The sequence below is a fragment of the Pan troglodytes genome, chromosome 14, assembly GCF_028858775.2.
Source record: "Pan troglodytes isolate AG18354 chromosome 14, NHGRI_mPanTro3-v2.0_pri, whole genome shotgun sequence".
NCBI lineage: Eukaryota > Metazoa > Chordata > Mammalia > Primates > Hominidae > Pan > Pan troglodytes.
The window spans coordinates 59,898,895-59,924,912 of NC_072412.2; the positions used below are offsets into that span (position 1 = coordinate 59,898,895).

Genomic DNA, 26,018 nt, shown 5'->3' on the forward strand with positions numbered 1-26,018 from the left:
ACCATCCTCACAATAGTGAGAGATTTCTAGGGAAATCTGATCCTTTAAAAGTTTGTGGCACCTCACTCCTCATTCTCTTGCTCCCACTTTTGCCATGTCATGTGCCTGTTCCCCCTTTTCCTTCCACCATGATTGGAAGCTTCCTGAGGCCTTCCCAGAAGCAGACTTCTATGCTTCCTGTACAGCCTGCAGAATCATAAGCCAATTAAACCTCTCTTCTCATATATTACCCTTTCTCATGAACTTCTTTATAGCAATGTGAGAGCAGACTAATACAGTGAGTAAATTTAACATCTATGAAGTGTGATCTTTCTAAGAAAGCAGAATTATTTTGTTGAGCTAGAAAAGCAGGTAGTTTTCAGTGAGGTTTCCTCCCTTTAAATGCTGGCCTTAAACTGTGAGACTGCATGCTTTTTTTCCTAACTTCTCTGCATCTGTTTTCTTGTCGCTTAAATGGGAATGATAATAATACCTTCATTTGAGAGCTCTTTTGACCTCAAAAAATAAATGAGACAGTGCTTACATAGAGCTAGTATTTTGTTTTACACATCATAAGAGCAAAAATACATATGTTATTACTGTTTATTAAAACATAAATCTAGGCTATATTAACCTCCAATAAAATATTTTAATATTTCTAATATTTTTAGGGTCAAGTCCAATGCCCTTAATTTAGCATGCAAGGCCCTTGATGAGTCTCGTCTATTGCTTTAAGTTAACTTTAATTAAATATTCAATTTAATTAAATACTTCTAAACACAGAAGAGCAAATAAATAAACAAAATCTATGCCCAAGTCAGTATGCCATCTCCTTCCCAGATTCCTCCACACATATTATTCCTCTGCACTTAAGGTGAGGAAACCTTTTTCAGACTCTTCTCCTGGAGTTAATTTCTATTTGTTGTTTAGTAATACCATTGTTGAAGGTGTTGCTCTCACACTTCCAATCTCATCTGGGGTCCCTTATGTTCACTGCTATGTCTCCAGCACCTAGAAAAGTACGGAGTACTTGATGGGGCTCAATGAAATATTTGAATAAATGAACTACATTGAGTGAATGAATGAATGAATAAACTGCAGCATGCTCACATGTTTATTTATTTCCCACATTTAACTGTATGTTCTTTGGTTGAACAGGCTCAATCTTACTTACTTTGAATACCTAGGGTTTGCTAAACCTTACTATACACTATAAAGCATTAATGCATATGAGGGTGTGAACAGAATTAGGACTTTTGTTTTTGATGTAGTAACACATATGATTATTTCCAAACCAAAAAAAAATGAACATATAGTATGAGGAAATGTTTCAATGTGTTCATCTTCTATATTTCAGGGGAATAACATGTTACCCAAACTTAAATTACTCAAAGTTGAAAATTGTATCTTTCACTGATTTTTCAAACCTACTCCCTAAGCACAGATGTTTTGTATACTGTAGACAGTTCTTAGTAAGCTCTCTGATATACACAGGAGTATAATTCTAATGAGCCTTCCAATTACCACCTCCGTTAGAACTAGGACGATATACTGAAGAATGTTGTTACTATTATTTTGTATTCCCCTGTGTTAGTTTTTCTTAGCTCCCATCTATTTTATGTTCAAAGAGATTAGCAGCCAGATTTTTAAAACTAAACAAGAGTTAAGAGTATGTCTTAGAGAATAAAAGGCAAGAAGTTTCAACTTTTCCATGCCTCTTTTGACCTCATTTTGACGTAAACCAAGGAATATTTGAAATTAAAAAGACAGGACAAGTTATGAGAGACAGCAAGAAGATGAAGAAGAAGAAAGCGAAGAAGAAAGCAAAGAAGAAGAAAAAGATAAAAATTAGAAAAAAATAAGAGTGCTCCATTGGTAACTGGCTGTCAACATTTACTTATTATTTACTTATTTATATTTTACAATTTGGACTCTCCCTTTTATACAGTTTGGTTTCTGTCTGTCTTCTAAAAGGAGGCTGGTATTTAGCTTGGGGGCAAATAACTCCTTTGACATTCAAAACTGCATTAATATATCTTTTTCTATGGCAAACTTAGGCATATTGTCTAAGCATGTGGTACACTGACTGGAAGATAAAAGACACCAGATAAACAATTTTTTTGAATTAAACTGAAGAGTATGCTTTGGCTTATCTTGCCCACTTTAGGTTATATATGTGTTGGCTGTATACAGCTGTAGTTGGAAAATTTATTAAATAATTTTTTCTACTTCATTCAGCTGTTGAGAAGATAAAGAAACTAAAGGTAATATTTGGAGTGATTTAATTCATCCTTGATATATAGTAATATCTTAAAGCTCTCATTACACTATTCAGCTATGATTAGTAATCAATGCACATGTACTTGTTTTTATGTGTCCATTTAGATTCCTTTATGTGTACATTCATATGTGTGTATGTATTTTTATATACTCCAATAGCATGATTAATATGTATTTCTAAAATCACTGACAATTATTTCTTACTTTATTTTTTAGATTTAAATTTATATATTTTAAAACAATGTACATTATTATTGCATAATGCATAATGTACATTATTATTGAATAATGTGCTTTTAGATAATTTTTAAAGTTATTTTAATCTTTTGATCTTCATGACTTTCAATATTTAAAAATCTATATTTAAAATGTGGGATTATCCCCTTGAGTCTATGAGAAAAAGCTCTTTCCAAAATTGAAGAATGTATATCATTTCTATCTAGAGCACTGGCACATGTGAATTTTACAGGAAAGAGGAAGATTAACTAGGAACACAGTACAATGTAAAGGAATCTGAGAAGCAGTAGGAGATGATACTTGACCTTTTAAGGCTTCTCAGGGGATTGAAGTTAAAGCAACTCCAGGTGGTCTTTGGAATCACTTGACATTTCCTGTAAGTGATGGGCCAAACAAGAAAAAGCCAGAAAAAGCCAGGGTTACAATAAAGTTCAATTTCACCAATTTATTAAATATATTTATTTAAAGTATCTCTTTGGCTCCACAATTATTACTGCTGAAAATGCTTCCCTGTATTCATCACAAAAACCAACATGGTGCTCCTGTTTATCAAGGCTCAACCTCATATCTTTTCCTTCCTATATCTTTCGTCTCAAGGCTCTCTCAGTCAATTCCAGAGATTCAGCAATTATCTCACTGTTAATTACCTAATTCCATGTTTCCAGCCCTGATATTTGTCCTAGATCGAGACTCATATTTTTTATCACCTGCTTTATATTTGGTCTATTTGGATAGCCTATTACTACCCAAGGCTCATGTTACCATTTGTAAGGATGCATCTGCAGCTACTATTTGATGTGTTCTGTACATCACAGTGGATACAAAGAGAAAAAAAATGATTGAGCCCCCTTTTTTTGAGAAGCTTGTGGCTTAAACAACAGGTCAACAAACTTTTCTTTAAAGGCCAATTAGACTCAATTCACAATAGAAGCCGAGAAAATGTTTCCCAGTGTGATGGTTAATACTGTCAACTTAATTGGATTGAAGGGTGCAAAGTATTGATCCTGGGTGTATTTGTGAGGATGCTGCCAAAGGAGATTAACATTTGAGTCAGTGGGCTGGGGAAGACAGACTCACCCTTAATCTGCTAGGCATAATCTAAGCAGCTGCCAACAGATATAAAGCAGGCAGAAAAACGTGAAAAGGTGAGACTGGCCTAGCCTCCCAGCCTGCATCTTTCTCCCCTGCTGCATTCTTCCTGCCCTCAAACATCAGACTCCAAGTGCTTCAGTTTTGAGACTTAGGCTGGCTCTCCTTGCTCCTCAAGCTTGCGGAGAGCCTATTATGGGACCTTGTGATTATGTAAATTAATACTTAGTAAACTCCCCCTTATATATAGTTCTGTCCCTCTAGGGAACCCTGACTAATACCCCCATATGCAGTGGTAGTAAATGGCTTTCCCACTTTGTGTCCATTTTGCGTCATCCACACACCCCTATTATACTACTCATCACATTTCCTTATACAGTTATGTGTTACTGAACTACATTGACACCTTCTGAGAAATGCATTGTTAGGCAATTTTGTCAAACGATCATCATAGAGTGTGCTTACACAAACCTAGATGGTGTAGCTTACTCCACACCTAGGCTGTATGTGTAGCCTTATACTCCTAGTCTAGTAACCCACACAGCACGTTACTGTACCGAATACTGTAGTCAGCTGTAACACAATGATAAAAATTGGTGTATCTAAACATATCTAAACATAGAAAAAGCAAAATAAAATATGCTCTGAAAGATTAAAAAACTAGTACACCTGTATAGGGCACTTACCATGAATGAAGCTAAGAGGACTATGAGCTGCTCTGGGCGAGCCAGTGAGTAAATGAGTGGTGAGTGAATGTGAAGGCCTGGCACATTACTGGAAACTACTGCAGACTTTATAGACACTACACATTTGGGCTACATTAAGTTTATTTTTAAAATTGTCTATCTTCACTAATAAGTTAACTTTAGCTTACTCTATAAACTTGATATTAGTTTAAAAATTTTTACTTTTTTTCAACTTTTTTACTCTTTTGTAATAACACTTATCTTAAACCACAAACACATGGTATGGTTGTACAAACATATTTTATTTCTTTTTATTCTATAAGCTTTAGCTTTTCTTTTTTTTTTTTTTTTTTGTCTTTTAAAAATATTTTGTTAAAAACTAAGACACAAACACACATTTACTGTTTTCCACCTCCACATCTTGTCCCACTGAAAGGTCTTCAGGGGCATTAACACACATGGAGCTGCCGTGTCCTATGATAACAATGTCTTCTTCTGGATACCTCCTGAAGGACTTGCCAGAGGCTATTTTAGAGTTAACTTTTTTCATAAATAGAAGGAATATACTTTAATGACAAAAGAGTAGTATAGTAAATGCATAAACCAGTAATATATTCTTTTATTATCATTATCAAGTATTGTGTACTATACATAATTGTGTATGCTATACTTTCATATGACTGGCAATACAGTAGATCTGTTTGCATCAGCATTACCACAAACACATGAGTAATGCATTGAGCCATGAAGTCACAACAGCTACGACATAACTAGGCGATAAGAATATTTCAGCTTCATTATAATCTTATAGGAACACCATCATATATGCATTTGTCATTGATCACAATGCTTTTATGAAGCCCATGACTGTAATTGTTTCTTTATACCTGGAGTCAGTAAACGACATACTGCAGGCCCACTAATGAGCTGAGTGCTGAAGGATAAGTAGATCACAAATACTTTGAAAACATGAATTATTTTTACTTAAAAAAAAATCTGAAAATTTCTGATAAGGAAACTTCATTTCTAATCAAGGATATCACCACCCTCTGTGATTGTCAGGCTGGAAATGTTTGATTTTCTCTTATTCGAAAATTTACCTGAGTAGGTTGTCAAGGCATGTGATAGGGGCTGGTGTAAGCTCTGTACAATCAGAAATTTATATAATGGGGGGCTTTATTTGAATTAAAGAATTCCAAATTACTCACACATAATTCAATACATGAGTTCAAGGAGAGTTGTGCAAGTGAGAGTCTGTAGCACATGAGTTTTATGGTAAATTTCACATTCACATATATTCCTTTTTGCTTCTACCTCTTCCCTCTATAGTTCAGACCTCCATTATGCTTCACTTGGACATTTGCTCTAGCCTCTTATATTCATCTGCCAAGGTTCCTGTAAAAAATTACCACAAACTGGGTTGCTTAAAATAACAGAATTTATTATCTCATAGTTTGGGAGACCAGAGGTGTAATAAAGAAACATAGTATTCCTTTGATGCAGCAAATGACTTTGATAGATTTCAGATATTTTAGGAGACAACAAATTGCAACCCAGAATGTAGATATGCTCCTGCCATTTATCTACACTGTTATTCTTACCAAAGGCCATGATTTCTTTTCTTTTCTTCCAGATCTATAAGACTTTGAGATACCTGCCTGAACACGTCTGTGAAAAACTATGTTGAATCGAAAGGAACTGGTTGAATAGAAGCAGTTTCAATGGATCCTGCCTAACATTTAAACTTCCTCAGAGTGAAGTGTGATTTTCAGTGCAGAATAGCAGGTGAGAAGATATCCCAGATAAGGAAGGAGCAAAGACACCTAATACCTCCTGTGTCCCCATGGCCAATTGACAAGCATTTGTTATTCCTTCACTATGAGCCAAAAAGGCTGATTAGGCTGAAGGAACTGTGTGGTCCCTCTGGTAAATTTTCTATATGTGTATTAGTCCATTTTGGTTACTATAAGAGAGTATCATAAATTGGGTGGTTTGTAAACCACAGAAATTTATTTCTCACAGTTCTAGATGTTGGGAAGCCCAAGCAAGAGTAAGGCACTGACAGATTTCATGTTTGGTGACTGGCTTACAGATTGCCACATTTTTGCCCTTCCCTCACATGGTAGAAGCAGCAAGGGAGCTCTCTGAGGTCTCTTTTATAAGGGCACTAATTAGGTTTATGAGGGCTCCTCCTTCATGACCTAGTCACCTCTCAAGCCCTCATCTTCTAGTAGCATCATATCAATGATTAAGATTTTGACATATAAAATCTGGTATGTTGTATAACAAAATTGATACAACACAAACATTCAGTCCACGGTAATATCCTAGAAGTACTAGAAATGCACCTTGAGGGGCAGAAAAGCAAGGGGCCTATCATATGGGTCATATTCTCAGATATCATCTAGGATCTTTGAACTTCAGTGCAGAATCCAGTGACCCATAATCAAGTATGAGCAAGGCCCCAGAACCTACATATAAGCCAGGATGCAAAATTGCCTTCTTCCCAACATCAGTCTATGATTCATGGGTCACTAAATTTAGAGAAAAATTGATCCAAGAAACAAAACTGGTACTCAGAATGTCCTCACTGGATGAAAAGGATCTGATGCAGGGAGATATGACACCAATCCTGAAGTTGCTGAGAAAGTGGAAAAATCTGGGAGTTTCACTTGGAAACTGTACTGAGTGGTATTCAAATGTATACAAGCACTCTTCAGATGCCCGCAAGGGATACCAGGAAGGCTAGGCCATAGGAATGTTTACACTAGACTAAATACTGATTGAAGGATGAGGCAGCTCCATATCGGGTATGAATAGTTAGGACTGCGGACACAGATGTCCAATCTAGAATCGTAGACCCAGGATAGGTAGCGAGGCAGACAACACAGTCCGTTATAGATAGCACCTTATTCTGGAAACTCCCAGTTTACTTTAAGTGTGTGTCTAATTGTTAGTGCTAAGCAGCTCTTCCTTTTGTCTTCTTGGATTCTGCTGAACTTTTTGGTCAGTTCAATATGGACTACAATAGAATTAAACAGCCCTCATTTTGGGGAATTTACTATTCCCCACATTAATAATTACGATTTTAAGTCTGTGGTTCCTCCAAGATTCTCTATGATGACCGAAAGCCTGGGTATTGTTTATGCTCTACTCCCTCAACATCTGTAAATGGCAGGTTTGGACCAGAAGACTACCCATAGGCAGTTCCTATTTCACAGAATCTTTTAGTAAATCAAGAAGATATGATAAATACATGGTGGAGGGGAGGGAGGACTAGATTGCAGCTCTGACTTGGACAGACAGAGCAGTGTGCAGAGGCTCACATTGTGAATTTTAGGTGCTGAACGACTGCAGGAATAAATCAGGAATCTCAAGAGGACCCACAGACCCTCTGAAGGAAACAGACTGCTCCTGCAGGACCCAGGAGACACCCCAAAAACTGTGAGTTCCCAAACTGCGGAAGGGGGAAAGGGAGATAGATCCTCCACTGACAAACACTTCCCCTCCACCCGCCCCATTGGAGAAGCTGAAGATCCAGTTTGTGGGAGAAGATTCTGATCTTACCTGGAGCTGAGTCTATTTAGAGAGCTGAGTGAAATACAGGGGTAGAGGAAGCAGCAGGAAAGGCCCTGGAAGCTCGCTGGGTCCCCAAGCAGGCTATTCCTGCCTGCCTGGCACCATAGGGATCCTTTGGGAGGGCAGTCAGAAGTGCAAGGTAAATGCCACAGGGAGAAGGAAGTCTCCAACTGAACTTTGTAACAATTTTAACTGGTCCAGCACATATCCGATATTCAGACTCCACAGACAGGGGAAGAACTAAGGCCCTTTTCTTTTGCAGCTGGGAGGTGGGTAGCCTGGGGCAAGTTCTCAGCCCTGCTTGCCCACTGCCTGGAAACAGGCTTGGTGCTATTACAGGGTGCACAGTGGGTGTGAGACCGGCCCTTCAGATTGTGTGGGAGCTAGGTGTGGCCTGTGACTGCCGGCTTTACCCCACTTCCCTGACAACCTGCATGATTCAGCAGAGGCAGCTATAAACCTCCTAGGTACCCAATTCCATTGACCTGGGACCCTCACCCCTATCCCCCATCCCCCGTAGCAACCACATCAAGACCCACCCAAGGAGAGTCTGAGCTCAAACACGACTAGCCCTGACCCCATCTGATGGTCCTTCCCTACCCTAGCTGAAGACAAAAGGTATATACTCCTGGGAGTTCTAGGGCCCTGCCCACTGACAGTTCCTCTCCATGCTACCATAGCTGATGCTCTCTGAAAAATGCCACCTCCCAGAAGGAGGCCAACCAGCAAAAAAATAAATCATTAAACCACCAAAGCTAAGAAATGGACTTAAGGAGTCCATTTCACCCCCCTGCCACCTCTACTGGAACAAATGCTAGTATCCATGGCTCAGAGACCCATAGACAGTTCCTATGGTTCTCTATGAGACGGGACTCTATGCAGACAACCCCCAGTACCACCCCAGAGCCTGATAGACTTCTGGGTGGCTAGACCCAGAAGAGAGATAACAATCAGTGCAGCTCGGCTCACAGGAAATCACATCTACAGGAAAATGGGGGAGAGTACAACACCTAGGGAACACCTCATGAGACAAAAGAATCTGAACAAAAGCCTTCAGCCCTAGACCTTCCCTCTGACAGAGCCTATCCAAATGAGAGGAAACCAGCCAAACCAACTCTGGTAATATGACAAAACAAGGCTCTTGAACAACGCCCCCCTCCCCCCCCCCCCCCCCCCGCCAAAATCACACTGGCTCACCAGCAATGGATCCAACCCAAAAAAAAAATCCCTGATTTACCTGAAAAATAATTCAGGAGGTTAGTTATTAAGCTAACCAGGGAGGCACCAGAGAAAGTGAAACCCAGTGCAAGAAAATCCAAAAAACAATACAAGAAGTGAAGGGAGAAATATTCAAGGAACTAGCATAAAGAAAAAACAAATCAAAACTTCAGGAAACATTGTATACATTTATAGAAATGCAAAATGCTCTGGAAAGTCTCAACAAAAGAATTGAACAAGTGGAAGAAATAAATTCAGAGCGCAAAGATAAGGTCTTCAAATTAATACAATCCAACAGAGACAAAGAAAAAAGAATAAGAAAATATGAACAAGCTCCCAAGAAGTCTAGGATTATGTTAAATGACTAAACCTAAGAATAATTGTTGTTCCTGTGGAAGAAGAGAAATCTAGAAGTTTGGGGAACACGTTTGGGGGAATAATTGAGGAAAACTTCCCCAGCCTTGTTAGAGATCTAGACATCCAAATAAAAGAAGCACAAAGAACACCTGGGGAACTCATTGCAAAAAGATCATCACCTATGCACATTGTCATCAGGTTATCTAAAGTTAAGATGAAGGAAATAATCTTAGGAACTGTGAGACAAAAGCACCAGGTAACCTACAAAGAAAAACCTATCAGATTAACACAGATTTCTCAGCATAAACCCTACAAGCTAGAAGGGATTGGGGCCCTATCTTCAGCTTCCTCAAACAAGACAATTATCAGCCAAGCATTTTGTATCTAGCGAAACTAAGCATCATATATGAAGGAAAGCTACAGTCTTTTTCAGACAAACAAATGCTGAGATACTTCACCACTACCAAGTTACCACTACAAGAACTGCCTAAAGGAGCTCTAAATTTTGAAACAAATCCTGGAAACACATCAAAACAGGACCTTTTTAAAGCATAAATCTCACAGGATCTATAAAACAAAAATACAATTTAAAAAGCAAAAGCAAAAAATCAAGGTACACAGGCAACAAATGGCATGATGAATGGAATGGTACCTCACATCTCAATACTGACATTGAACGTAAATTGCATAAATGCTCCACTTAAAAGATACAGAACTGCAGAATGGATACAAATTCACCAGCTAACTATCTATTGCCTTCAAGAGACATACCTAACACATAAGTACTCACATAAACTTAAAGGGTGGAAAAAGGCATTTCATGCAAATGGACATCCAAAGCGAGCAGGGGTAGCTATCCTTTTATTAGACACAATTAACTTTAAAGCAACAGCAGTTAAAAAAGACAAAGAGCAACATTATATAATGCTAAAAGGCCTTGTCCAACGGGAAAATATCACAATCTTAAACGTATATGCACCTAACACTGGAGCTCCCAAACTTATAAAATGATTACTAATAGACCTAAGGAATGGGATAGACAGCAACGAAATAGTAGTAGGGGACTTCAATACTCCACTGACAGGTCATCAAGACAGAAAGTCCACAAAGAAACAATGGATTTAAACTATACTTTGGAACAAATGGACTTAACAGATATATGCAGAACATTCCATCCAATAACCACAGAATATACATTCTGTTCAACAGTGCATGGAACTTGCTCCAAGACAGACCATATGATAGGCCACAAAATGAGCCTCAATAAATGTAAGAAAATTGAAATTATATCAAACACTCTCTCAGACCACAGGGGAATAAAACTGAAATCAACTCTAAAAGGAGCCTTCAAAACCATGCAAACACATGGAAATTAAATAACATGCTCCAGAATGATCATTGGGTCAAAAACGAAATCAAGGTGGAAATTAAAAAAATTGTTTGAACTGAACGACAATAGTGATACAACCTATCAAAACCTTTGGGATACAACAAAGGCAGTGCTAAGAGGAAAGTTCATAGCCCAAAATGCCTACATCAAAAGACCAAAAGAGCACAAACTGATACTTTAAGGTCATACCTCAAGGAACAAGAGAAACAAGAACCAGACAAACCCAAACCCAGCAGAAGAAAGGAAATAACAAAGATCAGACGAGAAGTTACTGAAATTGAAACAAACAAAAAATACGAAAGATAAATGAAACAAAAACCCGGTTCTTTGTAAAGCTAAATAAAATTGATAGACCATTAGCGAGATTAACTAAGAAAAAAAGAGAGAAAATCCAAATAACCTCAATAAAAAATGAAATGGGAGATATTATAACTGACACCACAGAAATACAAAAGATCATTTAAGGCTACTATGAACACCTTTACACACACAAACTAGAAAATATAGAAAAGATGGATAAATTCCTAGAAAAATACAACAATCAGAAAGAATTAGATATCTTTAACAGACCAATAACAAGCAGTGAGATTGAAACGGTAATTTTAAAATTACCAACAAAAAAAAGTCCAGGACCAGATGGATTCACAGCAGAATTCAACCAGACATCCAAAGAAGAATTTGTAGCAATTCTTTTGACACTATTCCACAAGATGGAGAAAGAGAGAACCCTCCCTAATTCATTCTGTGAAGCCAGCATCATTCTAATACCAAAACCAGGAAAGGGCATAACAAAAAAAGAAAAGTACAGACCGAGATCCCTGATGAACATATATGCTAAAATCTTTAACCAAATACTAGCTAACTGATCCAACAACGTATCAGGAAGATAATCCACCATGATCAAGTGGGTTTCATACCAGGGATGCAGGGATGGTTTAATATACATAAGTCAATAAATGTGATACACCACATAAACAGAATTAAAAACAAAAGCCACATGATCATCTCAATAGATGCAGAAAAACCATTTGATGGAATCCAGCATCGCTTTATGATTAAAACTCTCAGCAAAATCGGCATACAAGGGACATACCTCAATGTAATAAAAACCATCTATGACAAACCCAGAGCCAGCATAATACTGAATGTGGAAAAGTTGAAAGAACTCCTGCTGAGAACTGGAACAAGACAAGGATGGCCACTCTCACCACTTCTCTTCAACATAGTACTGGAAGTCCTAGCCAGAGCAATCAGAAAAGAGAAAGAAATGAAGGGCATCCAAATCAGTAAAGAGGAAGTCAAATTGTCACTGTGTGCTGATGAAATGATCGTTTACTTTGAAAACCTTAAAGACTCCTCCAGAAAGCTCCTAGAACTGATAAAAGGATTCAGCAAAGTTTCAGAATACAAGATTAATGAACCACAAATCAGCGCTCCTCTATATACTAACAGTGACCAAGCTGAGAATCAAATCAAGAACTAAACTTATTTTACAATAGCTGCAAAAAAATAAAAATAAAATAAAATACTTAGGAATATACCTAACCAAAGACGGGAAAGACTATGACAAGGAAAACCACAAAACACTGTTGAAAGAAATCACAGACAACACAAACAGATGGAAACACATCCCATGCTCATGGATGGGTAGAATCAATATTGTGAAAATGACCATATTGCCAAAAACAATCTACAATTCAATGCAATCCCCATTAAAACACCACCATCATTCTTCACAGAATTAGAGAAAACAATTATAAAATTCATATGGAAAAATAAAAAGCCCACATAGTTAAAGCAAGACTAAGTAAAAAGAACAAATCCAGAGGCATCACACTACCTGATTTCAAACTACATGGTAAGGCCATAGTCACCAAAGCAGCATTGTACTGGTATAATAATAGGCACATAGACCAATGAAACAGAATAGAAAACCAATAAATAAACCCAAATACTTACAGCCAACTGATCTTCGAGAAAGCAAACAAAAACATAAAGGGGGAAAGAACACCCTTTTCAACACATGGTGCTGAGATAATTGGCTAGCCACATGTAGGAGAACGAAATTGGATCTTTATCTTTCACTTTATACAAAAATCAACTGAAGATGGATTAAGGACTTAAATCTAAGACCTGAAACTATAAAAATTCTAGAAGAAAACATTGGAAAAACCCTTCAGACATTGGCTTAGGCAAGGATTTCATGATGAAGAACCCAAAGGCAAATTCAATAAAAACAAAGACAAACAGCTGGGACTTAATTAAACTAAAGAGCTTTTGCACAGCAAAAGGAACAGTCAGCAGAATAAACAGATAACCCATAGAGTAGGAGAAAATCTTCACAATGTATACATCTGACAAAAGACTAATATCCAGAATCTACAATGAACTCAAACAAATCAGCAAAAAAAACAAACAATCCCATCAAAAGTGAGCTAAATACATTAGTAGACAATTTTCAAAAGAAGATATACAAATGGCCGATGAACATATAAAAACATGCTCAACATCACTAATGATCAGGGAAATGCCATTCTTGCAGGCAATACCACCTTACTCCTGCAAGAATGGTCATAATCAAAAAAATAAAAAAATAGATGTTGCCATGAATGTGGTGATCAGGGAACACTTCTACACTGCTGTTGGGATGGTGAACTAGTACAGCCATTAGGGAAAACAGTCTGGACATTCCTTAAGGAACTAAAAGTAGAACTACCATTTGATCCAACAATCCCACTACAGGGTATCAACCCAGAGGAAAAGAAGTCATTATACAAAAAAGATACTTGCACATGCATGTTTATGGCAGTACAATTCACAATTGCAAAATGGTGGAACCAACTCAAATGTCCATCAATCAACTAGTGGATAAAAAAACTGTGAGATATGTATATATATATGAAGGATGGAATACTAGTCAGCCATAAAAAGAAATGATTTAACGTCATTTGCAGTCAACTGGATGAGATTGGGGACTATTATTCTAAGTGAAATAACTCAGGAATGGAAAACCAAATATTGTATGTTCTCACTGATATGTGGGAGCTAAGCTATGAGGACGCAAAGGCGTAAGAATGATACAATGGAAGTTGGGGACTTGCCGAGAAGGATGGGAGGGAGGTGAGGGATAAAAGACTGAAAATAGGGTGCAGTGTATACTGTTCATGTGATGGGTGCACCAAAATATCACAAATTACCACTAAAGAACTTACTCATGTAACCAAACACCACTTGTATCCCCAATAATTTATGGAAAAATTCTTAAAAAGAAGATATTATAAATGACCTTTTGATCCATAGAGAAATATGTTAGGTACTTTACCCTGATTATAAAAAGAAACATATTTATATTTGTGGTCCCGTAATTTTTCCTATTCCAAATCAATGGGGGCATTATATGCAACTATTATTTTACTATTGGTTTTGGTAAGAAAGATAAACTTTGTTCAGGAGAGTCCAACATGCAAAGTTTCTAATGTAAGTGCATCATTTTAGACACACATCCCTTTTGTAATCCTTGTGTGTCCCATTTCTCACTTCCCTGGCTATGTTGAACTATTTGGCATTTTGTAGTTACCAGTTCATAAGTTTCTGTTTGATTGAATTAAGCAGTTTCTGTTTACATCAAAAATAAAATGTAGTAGAATAAACATCTAACCAAATTATTGTTGAAACCCACCACTGATTTGCTAACTAGTGAGGGAGTATGAACATCATTTCATGAGTATAGTGATAAAAATATTGATTTGTAAATGTTCTGATATAATACATTTTAATAAACTTTTTGTTAGATTTTTACTTATTGACACAATTCTCATTTCTCAGAACCTTTTTGCAGTCGGGAATATATATTAGGAAATATTTAATGACTCTCTTGAAATATAATATTGAATTACACCCTGAAAATAGAATAGAATTTCTGGTTAATGGTCAAAATGCTTTTTCTGTTATCACCAACTGCATTTATTTTTTATTCATAATGAATCCAACTATGATGACTGGTTCAGGAAATCATGAGGAAGACAAATAGTTTCTGTCTGTCTCAGCAACTTTCTTGATGCTATAGATTGGATTTCCCACTTGTATACAAACTCTTCCTTGCCTATAGACATGGCTTTTAAATGTTATATAAATATACAAATAGTAAAATTATTTTAGATAGGCAACATATGGGCCTATAATATTTTTTCCTCGTAGACACATACCCATTTCAAGAGGTATCTATTTATTTTAAACTGTATTGTGTTGGAGAAGTATAATTAAAACCAAAATTTTCTCCTAACCCCCAAATCCTCTCTACAAAGGTAGAAAAGAAAGAAAACACTTTTATTATTGAGTATTGAATCAGAATGTGATGTGCCTCACAGGCAGTCTACTAAGACAGGGGTCCCCAAACACCAGGCCTGAGACTGGTACTGGCCTGTTAAGAACTGGGGTGCACAGCAGGAGGTTAGCGCCAGGCAAGGAAGAGAAGCTTCATCTATATTTACAGCTTCTCCCCATTGTTCACATTACCGCCTGAGCTCTGCCTCCTGCCAGATCAGCAGAAGCATTAGATTCTCACTGGACTCTATTGTGAACTGTGCATGTGAGGGGTTTAGGTTGTTTGTGACTTTTGAGAATCTAACCTGATTCTCTGAGGTGGATAATCTGATAATCTGAGGTGGAATAGTTTTATCCCGAAACCCCCCTCTGACCCCCATCCATGGAAATATTGTCTTCCATGAAACTGGTCCCTGGTACCAAAAAGGTTAGGTACTGCTGCACTAAGAGATTTCAAGAGCAGAAGGAATGCTCACTCATTTATATAGTGAAGCATACACAACTAACTGCATACACGTCTTCAACATAAACTTCTGCACTCACCCTCAGGTAAGAAAATAACTAGTCCTCAAGTAAGAAACTTGATAGCACTATTTGTCACACATAGTACATTGTAACTTTACCCAGTAATTGGAGTGACCATCTGTATTAACTAGTTTTATCCAGAGGAAAAATGAACTTCTCATATCTTTATGATAGGAAATAATTTTGCAAATTTTAGTGACACAGGATTTTTCTTGGTCACTTTGCCAGCCGAGACCTCTGGCTGGTGACACCCCTGCCTGTGCCTTGCTTGGGCTTGAGTTCACTGCAGGAGATGACCTGTCTACTCAGCTGCTGGGCTGCACCTGGCTTGTACTCCAGCATGGATCTCTTGGCTGCTGTGACTACACACTCTGCCCCTGGCTGGAGGTGGTGTGTAAGTGAGCAAGTGTGGGGTCTGGCCAGCTGTTCCAAGCACCAGCACAAGAGCAAGCTCCACACAGCACTTGCGGGTGGACCAGGCATGTCACAAACAACTGCCACAGTGGACTCTGGCGTCCAGATGAGGGGAATGTAGTGGCTCCCAGGCAGGAGTGCCCATGACCCTGAAGCCCCAGAGTGGGTGTTACAGAGTGCTAATTAGCTCTTTTATTCCCTCCCTCTGCAGCCTGACAGATGGCAGCACATTAACATCTCTGTCATCCCCTTGCTCTGCTATGGCCTGTGGCTCCAGGGCTGGCTTGGCCCTGCTGCTTCCCATTGTGTGGGGCAGATTCCCTCTGACAGTGGTGGTCAGAGGAGGCACAGTGTTACAGCCTTCTTTGTACCCATGTTCGGTAGGTCCCGAGTTCTTATCCTGCATCCAAGAAGAATGAGGTTACACTGACAATCGAAGGGTGAGGAGGGTGGAGAAGAATTTTATTGAGCGACAAAACAGCTCTCAGTGGAGAGAGAATGCAAGGGTGGTCCCTCACCCAAAGTCCAGTGGTCTCTCTTCCAGTGTGGCTGGGTCAGGGGCTTTTATGAGCTCAGAATGGGGAGTGTGTGCTAATTGCTTTGTGAGTGTGCAAAAAAGGCTAAAACAAAGGCACCACTCAAAGGTCAGCATGACAGTGTAAAAAGCCAATTGTGGAGGGTAGGTATATGTAAAATAGGTGGAGGATGAGGATCAATCATAGGATAGCATGCCAAATGGAAAGAGAGGTTCTCAATCCGGTCCGTGGATTTATCTGAGACTTGTAGCTTGGCCTTCAGTCTTTAAACTGCCTTTGGTTTGAAGGTGGGGTTTTACTAGTGACCTGCCCCTATCTGCCTAGGCATTTGTCTGCCTCCTACCACTATCAGGATCAAGGTATCCACTAAAGTTATGCTCCTACCCTCCCCCAGTAACTGGGATATATGGGTGTATCTACTTTGATGCTTACATTTCAAATGGGTGACTCTCAAATCCTTAAGAACAGCATTCCTAGGTTTTAAAGCTGACAAAGTCCTATCTAGTTTTTGAAAGGATTTATATACATTTGAGGAAGGAGAACGTATATACAGTTACCAGTTTTCTAACTTAAATGCTCTAAGAAACTGGGAAGGAAATTCTCTTCCTTTATTTTCAACTGGGAAAATTAAGCCCCTGTGCTAACTTTTATTTGTCCATACAATCATTCCCATAGCATCTCATAATATTCACATAGGAAAAGACAGTCTTCATGAATTGATTGTAATTTAGTGTTTCCTTCAAAATTCACTCATTTTCCCTTAACTACAATACTACCATAGAGGGCACCACAATAATAGTAAAGACAAAATTAACAACAACAACAAAGTCTAAAAGGCAAACAGTGTAGTTGTTTTCTTAAATGAGGCAACCATGGCATGCTCAGGGAAAGATTACTCCATGGTGTCAGAGGCTAGGCATTTTTCCAACTCTACCACCAAGTGTGCTGTTGTACATATCACTCAACACCTATAAAAGACAGATTTAGTCAAATAATTTCTGATATTTGGCTATTTGGTCTTGTTCATAACCAGATTTTGCCCCCAAAATATACACATATGCTAACCTTTTGCTGGTATCCTCAAAGAAATTAATGAGACCATTCTTAATATTCCAATACATATTTCTGAAATGTTTTCCTTTTTAATTTTTCTTGGAAGGTGTGATATCTTTTTTTTTTTTTTTTTGGTTCCAAGAACACCAGGGGTTAGCATTTCATGGTAGCACAGGCCAGAATCACAGCACCTGCTTTTTATGCTTTTGTTTCTTTATTGTCATACATGTATTTTCTTATAGGTTATTTGGGAAAGAGGGTGCATATTGCACCCATAAAACAGCAGAGGTAAAGAGGAAAAATCCGAAAGGTCGATGGAACATTGGTGGAATTATTTTCATCAGAGAAAAACAGACAATGTATCCTTTTAACAAGTCCAAAACTGTCGGTTTGTTGTGTGAAACACAACTGAAAAGAATACCGTAGAGGAAGGAATCCAAATGGGAGAAAGGGAATGCTCATTAACATGCCATTTAAATGCTCCTTGAAGAAAAAATACAAATACAAAAGTAAAAGAATTGTTGTTTAAAAGGATTTTTCTAACTTTTATCAAAAACATGTAAAAGAGAAGAATACAGCCACTTCAAATTTGAATCTGACAACACTTCGATAATGCAATGCTTATTGAGGAACTACTGAACACCATGACACCTTCCCATGGTTTTCTATCTCACCTTTAAAATGAGGTCAAGCTATCCTTGACAACCAGGCCCAGTGTTCTTTTAAAAATGCTACAAGAAGGAGGACTGCTGTTTCTTGTACCTGAAAGGTTATTTAATTGAATATTGGAAGGCATCTTAAAAGATAAGTAATTTTGCTCTCACCCAAGGAGAAAAGTTAAAACAAATGCCACATGGTTAATCCTGTTTTCCATGTTTCCAAGAAAAACATAAGAATATATTAATAAGATGCCTAAAATTGAAATTCTTCAAATTAGAATCTAAATTGACTGAAATACTTACACATCTAGTTTCTAAAATATATACATCCTAGTATCCTAATATTTAAAAATAAAGCCACTTATTCATATTTTAAGAGGTGCCTTCCTCACCTCTCTAATACTTCATCATTTATAAATACATAAATAATAGCACATCCTTGATGATTTATGTTTAGAGTTGCAATTATGCAAAAACTATAGATTAGAAAAATAATAAAAATAAACTGCATTTTTTTCTGCTGTTGGAAATACTTTACAGAGGGTTTAGTACGGCAAGACTGTGCCAAAGATTTGATAAATGTTGTTATTCAATATTTATGACATTTCTGAAACAGAGGCATTATTTTCTTCATTTACAGAAGAGAGAATTGAGGTTCATAGGTTTATTTCATGAAATAACTTCCCAAATAATCTGAAATGATGCATGGTGAAGCCCCTGGCTCCTCAGCAGCTTCTTCTCACAGCATGTTCTCCTGAGAACATTGTTTTTCTTTTAAGTTCTCTAGCACTCCAGGTTATTCCAGGCCTCAAGGGCTTCTCCCTCCAAACTCACCTAACTGCAGTATGCCTACCTTGATTAATTTCTAGTCATTATTTAGACCTGAAGTCACCTGTAATTTTCCCAGGCAAGACTTGCCTAACATGCAACAGAGATTAGACCATCTCTTGTCTCTCAGACTACTCTATATGCTTTTTCAAAGTGCCTACCAGAAATTCCAATAACTCAGTTGCTATTTATTTATCTAATGTGTGTCTTTTCTGGGCTAGAATGTAAGTACTATGAGGGCAGGGGCTGAATCTGCCTTGCTCATTGCTATATCTTCATTATGTAGCACAATGTCTTATATTCAGTAAATATTGTTTAAAAGAGTAAGTGGATGAATAAATAGGTGAATCTAAAATTCAATTGCACAATTCAAATTTTTTTCTCCACACCTCACACCTAAAACCAGCAAACTAGGCTAACAATGTGACTAACCTTCTAGAACAAAAACAGTTATTTTATATGAAAATGAGGAACACAAATCTTATTCTAGGATGAGTTTCATTTGCTCTTGGGAGAAGAAATCTTTTAGAAACACAGCTTTGATTTTAAAATGTAATTATGTTAATGATCCCTATTATAAATAACTCCTTAATTTTTGGCGAGAAAAAAATACATTAAATTAGCTTTTGTATTGATGTTAATACAAGAAGGTCAAAGGAGTTTTCATTCATTGTAGTGGTAAATACTCTTCTGGCCTGTGCCACTGTGAAATTTTAACCCCTGAAGTCCTTAGAACAAAAAATGTGTCATGCCTTCCAAGAAAAATGAAAAAGAAAACATTTAGGAGATATGTATTGGAATATTATAAATGGTCTCATCAATTTCTTTTACCAACAAAAGGTTAGCATGTATGTGTGTATTTTGGGGGCAAAATATAATGGTAAAGACCAAAGAAGCATCAGCTATCAGAAATCTTCTGGGCTAAGCCCATTATTTATAGCCATTGAGTCATGCCATCGTGGGGACATCTGGTATTGAACTGGCTCATTTGTGCACCCAGAGCACATGTTGGTGATAATGCAGCCCCAGCCCAGAGGACTTTTTTTCCCCTGCTTGCTTGAAAACTGTAGGCAAGCTTTGTCCCACACAACCTAATGAATTTCTTCACTGACCAACTAGGTCTTAACCTTATCCTGGCAAGGTGCTGGTGGCTGTGGGAGGCCCTGCTAAGTATATACTTCCTTAGGTACTTTTTCTTAGCCCTAGGAAAAGGTAGAACAACATTTTAGGGTATACTTGAGTCATCTTTTCCTCTTTATGGTAAAATTCTACCATAGCTTAGTAATTTTTTATATAAAAAAACTTTATTTAAATGACTATGTGGCTCTGCCGATTTGATCCAGACACATATATTGTCCATATACAATATAACAAAGAACACTTTTTAAATTTGTGACAATTTTTAATGACATAAATGGCTATAATAGCTGGCATGCATTTTTTTAAGTGATGTTAAGTCCTAGGTCAGGAATCCAGCTCAGAATTATAAGCATTTTTCCTCCAGGGGGAAAACAATCATACACATAGTGACAATATATTTTATTTCATTGTATCACTGAGAAAAGCTTTGACTTCAAATATAAATGGGATGTCATACTTTCATACTATAAGAAGAATGTTATTTAGAAGCAAGTATAAAAACTACTTCTTTCACCTAAGTAGTAATGAATCAAAAGTGAGAGCCTTTGTAAATATGTGTATATGAAAAATATTGAGATTGTATATCTAAATTTATAGCCTTCAGATAGTATTCTAATTAGAGACTAGGTAGAAAGCACAGCACATTTTTTGTTCAACATATGAATACAGGTAAATTTTTCTTAAAATTGTATCAGTACAACTGATTTACAATGCATTTTTTCTTTATTGGAGTGACATAATTGCCTCTCTATTAGCTATCATACAGCAGTTGCTCTCTAGCCAATCTAAGACTTGTAAGTGGAGAAAGAGTTTAAGTTGGATAGATGTGGGAGACTAAAAATCAACACTGAGATAAAATCAGCTCTTGGAAATTGAACAAGAATCAAATGATGAAAATCCGGTTACACAGTCAAAGCATTTTATCTAGAGAATACAAGCATGAATACTGGACAGTAATGGATCAAGCCAGGCAGACAGATAGGCAGGCATCATAGTGGTGTCAGGGAAATCCAGCAAGAGTGTAAGTGTTAGGTGCCAAGTAACTTAAAAGTAAGTACCAAAGCAGAGATTCTAGAGAGGATTACAAGAGTGCCAAGGAAATTGGAGAAAAGTATCATAATTCTGACTTCAAGACAGATTGGAATAGAGACTCCCTAAGATGATGGTACTAAAATGCTGAAAGGATGGGAGAAATGTGCAGGAAATCCAAACCAAGACCTAGGCATGAGATTCAATGAGAGAGAGAGAGAGTTGTTTTATATAGAATATAGCATGGCTTTATCTCAATAAACGAAATCAGGAAGGAGAATATGACTACGAGAAAAGAACGGGATCAGCAAAAAATTACCTATTATCCAGCATAGCTCAGATAGATAATTTTACTGTTCCATGTAGTATAATGGGTCACTTGATAAAATTCAGCTGTTACATAGTCTGGACTGAAGGGTGGAAATGGCATACTCACACATCTGGCAACTCATTAGGTATATACAAAAGATTGAGTCCAGCTGGGGCTGACAACAAAATACCTGGATTTGGCCCCTTTAGTATGGCAGCCACAAAGTAGTCACATAAACTTACATGTTGGGTCAAGGTGCCAAGAGTAATTGTTTCAGTGAACAAGGTGAATGTCTTTATCTCAATAAACAAAATCAGGAAGGAGGATATGACTACGAGGGAAAAACTGAATTGGCAAAAATTTACCTCAGTGTGGAAATGCTGATTTGCTGAACTGGAGCTTTAAAATTCTATATGGCTGGAATCTGTCTTGATCCTGGAACTGGATTTACCCTAGTGGGGAAGATAGTGTGAAATTTTTTCTCGTTATAACTATATGGAATGAGACTAAATGAGGGCAGATAAAATGTAGGGCTTTAAATCTCCATCACAGAAATAACACATTTTTATTTCAAAGTCCACTAAGAATTAGAATTATGTTTATTATCTTCATATGTGAGCAGAATCTAAAACTGTTAGCTACCTAGTAGAAGAAAAGGAAATAAATGGAAATAAACAGAAGAAAGAACTAACAAAAACATTGTTAACTTTCATAAGTTGATATGGTTTGGATCTGTGTTCCACTCAAATTTGATGTTCAGTTTTAATACTCAGTGTTGGAGGTGGGGCCTGATGGGAGGTGATTGGATCATGAGGGCAATTTCTAATGGTTTAACACCATCCCCTTGGGTGCTGTTCTCGTTGTGTGACCTTTTACAATCTAGCATCACTTACTCCATACTCTATTTTGTTTAAGCAGTCGCAGCCATGCACATACTCAAGTGCAGAGGGTATAGACATGAATGTCCACAAAAGAAGTTTCAAATAATTCACTACCATGCTGAAAAACCACTAGAGTTTATTGACCTGGCCACAAAATTATTGATATTCCTTTATTGTGGAAGAAACGTAAAAAGTCTCTCTATTATGATATGAGGCTTAGATTCAAAGTCCAGCATCTCATCAGCAAAATCAGGTCTAGCTTCATAAGAAGTACCTTGGATTCTTTTCCTCGAGTATAAAGTTACTTTTAGTCTGAAGACCGGTGAACTGAAGAGACAAATCTTTCCACCAACATGCCCAAAGACGAGAAAAGCAGAGGATAACTACAGTAAACACTCTTGTTCCATAAGGAGAGAAATGGAAAGCACGCAGCCATCACTTTCCCAGGGCAAGTTTTTTTTTTTTTTTTTTTTTGAGATGGAGTCTTGCTCTGTTGATCAGGCTGGAGTGCAATGGCACTATCTCAGCTCCCTGCAACCTCCACCTCCCGGGTTCAAGCGATTCTCCTGCCTCAGCGTCCCAAATAGCTGGGATTACAGGCTCCTGGCTATCTCAGCTCCCTGCAACCTCCACCTCCCGGGTTCAAGCGATTCTCCTGCCTCAGCGTCCCAAATAGCTGGGATTACAGGCTCCTGGCACCACGCCCAGCTAGTTTTTGTATTTTTAGTAGAGACGTGGTTTCACCATGTTGGTCAAGCTGGTCTCGAACTCCTGACCTGAGGTGATCCACCCACCTCAGACTGGCAAAGTGCCAGGATTACAGGCGTAAGCCACCGTGCCTGGCCCCCATGGCAATTCTTAAATACATCCTGGCACATGCTTACATCGCCTTGATTGGGACTCATTCCCGATTCCTATGTATAACTCTTGGCTTTTTTCTGGCCCTCTGAAAACTTCCTTTTCCACATAATATAGCCTTTTTCACTAAAACATTTCCCTTAATGACTAGTTTTCTTAGATTACTTACTGCCTATAGATATTGGGATATCTAATGGCCTCCTTAAATATTGTTTACTCTGTCTCTTTCAGTTTATGTTACTATAATTAAAAAAAAAATCCTCATGAGGTTTTTGCATGTTAATTCCCAATCTAGTCAATTGACCAAAAAAAAAAAAACCACACACACACACACACACTCAGGAATCTTTTTGAGATACACCCTTCTTTGTCTTGGTTTGCCTATGAGATTGTTGTTTATGCACTGAAGAATCTAAAGATCTATTGTCCACCCTAAAGCATCCAAGTGACATGCTCTTAGAGGCCTCTTTTTCTTTTGGTAACTGCCAGTGTATATGAGATACAACATTAGATCCTTCAGAAGTCATAACAAAGGATCTCACAGCCACAGCCTGGATTCATTAAGGCTGTGCTCCACTGGCAGTGCCCTATAGTTATTTGATCTTTACCCTGGGGCCATCTCTTATTTGAGAGCGACTCCTTGGTTGGAAAGATTCTCTTAAGCCCCTTATATTAACTCCATATTGTACTAGAATCAAACAGTTGATTACTTAGTTCATTTCTATTTTTTCTTATTTTGTCATAGACAGCTGGAAGAAACCAGGTGGTATCTTCAACACTATGCCCAGAAATCATCTTAACTAGATTATCAAGTTCATTAAGTACATTTTATATTTTTCAGGTTACTTCAGGTGGCAGTATTATGAACTTTATGCCAGCTCCCAGTATTTTCTTTTCTTTTCAATCTCCTTTAATCTTTTCATACTAGTCACTTCAGTCCTTATCAGATTTTTACACACTGCCCTGTTCCCAAACAAAGCCACACAGTTTAGATTTTTTAATGGTAGCACCTCACTACAAGGTACTAAATTATGTTTATCTATTCGTGCATTTTTTAAAAACCTACCCAAAACTGAACTGCCTAAAACAACAATGAATTTATTTTATCTTATAATATTGTGAATCAATAATTCAGCAGCATCCAAATGGTTAATTGCTCTCTTTCATGTAGTGTTGACTGATCATTCAAGGGTATTCGGCTGACAGACGGGTTGGAATGAAAAGCCCAAAACTATTTCAGTCACATGATGCTTCATTGGGAATGGCTGGAAGGCCAGCCTCACCTTGACTCGTCAAGAAGAATCTCTGCAGGTAACCTCTCCAGCATGGCAAAGTAACAGGTCCCTGAGAGCAGGGGGACTCTCACTGGGTGCCTCAGAGCTTTAAGAGCAGTGACTTCAGCTATCACCTCTTGGATGGGAGGGATGAAAAATATTTTTGGTCCTGGTTTAAAAATGCCAAAATTGGGCTGGATGATAAGTAACATAAATTTTGTTTTGAAAAATCTGTTTCAAAAACACAATAAAGATTTAGCATGACTATGAAATAAAAACATTTTAACTTCCCATAAGTTATAAACACCTACGACTGTGGAAGCATTAAATAGTCTACAACATTTATTTTTCAAAAGACTTAATTCCAAGCCGCTGAAAAAAACATTTATAGCTGAGATCGGGTGGAAAATATCTAAAAATATATATATTTGTGTTTCTGTAAAAACGGCAGTATTACTTATAATCTCTTGCCATGAAACATGCTTTTATCCACTAAGGCTTATAAATAAAACAGAAAAACATGATTCTTAAAGTTGTATTTTTATTTAATTTATTTTGATAATATGAAAAAAATTACTGCCAGAGAAGATGCTTTTAATGTAAGTCATTATTTATGGTAATGTTACCAAACTCAATAAATAATATTCTCCTCTTGATATGGTTCCATGCGGTAGCTGAAATAATAAAAACATAGAAATGGGAATAATTCTAGAGATCATCTGGATTAAATCCTTTCAGCCACAGATGAAAGGACTGAGCCCTACAGAGACTATGAAGCTTGTTCAAGACCTCTTAACTGGTTAATGGGCAGAGTCGAGGACTTTTTCTATGACCATGGTACTAACAGCTACAATGGCACCCTTGAGAGAAATAAGCTCCTCAAATGCTACGGCAATTCCCTTGCAGTTTGTGAGTTCATTAATTTTCTGTAAAAACCCTTTCTTCATCTGTTGTACATAATTTTTAGACCATCCTCACTGAGTTGAAACAAATTCTGATCAAGCAGAACTAGCAAAATTTTACTCTTTCATTATAGTTAAATAGAACAACAGATAACTGTGAATATATTCATAAAAATAGTGAGGAGCTGCTAAATTTAAAAAATAAATTCATTGCTTTATTTCTTGTATCCAGTTTCAAGAATTATAGATTTTCTATGTGAGAATATATTTTAAAGCCAGTGTTTAAAATTATTTTAAGCACTGAAATATAAGCGTACCACTTGAGAATGCATACATCCAGTGAAAAAGGTGTTCATTGGTTCTGAGAAAAAAAGAGAGAAATCTTTTTCATTTGCAATAATTATTATATAACATGAGCAATCATTATTGAAATTATATATATAATTACAATAATACATTATATTATGATAA

At 37.3% G+C, this 26,018-nt stretch overlaps 1 long non-coding RNA gene across 1 annotated transcript; it reads left to right on the plus strand.

Annotated features, from left to right (window-relative positions):
* Nucleotides 1-5,908: 5,908 nt before the first annotated feature.
* LOC134808216 (uncharacterized) lies at nt 5,909-24,811 on the plus strand. The gene is made up of 3 exons (XR_010150765.1): nt 5,909-6,056; nt 7,612-7,715; nt 24,543-24,811. It is a non-coding gene; the product is annotated as an uncharacterized LOC134808216 (long non-coding RNA).
* Nucleotides 24,812-26,018: the final 1,207 nt, after the last annotated feature.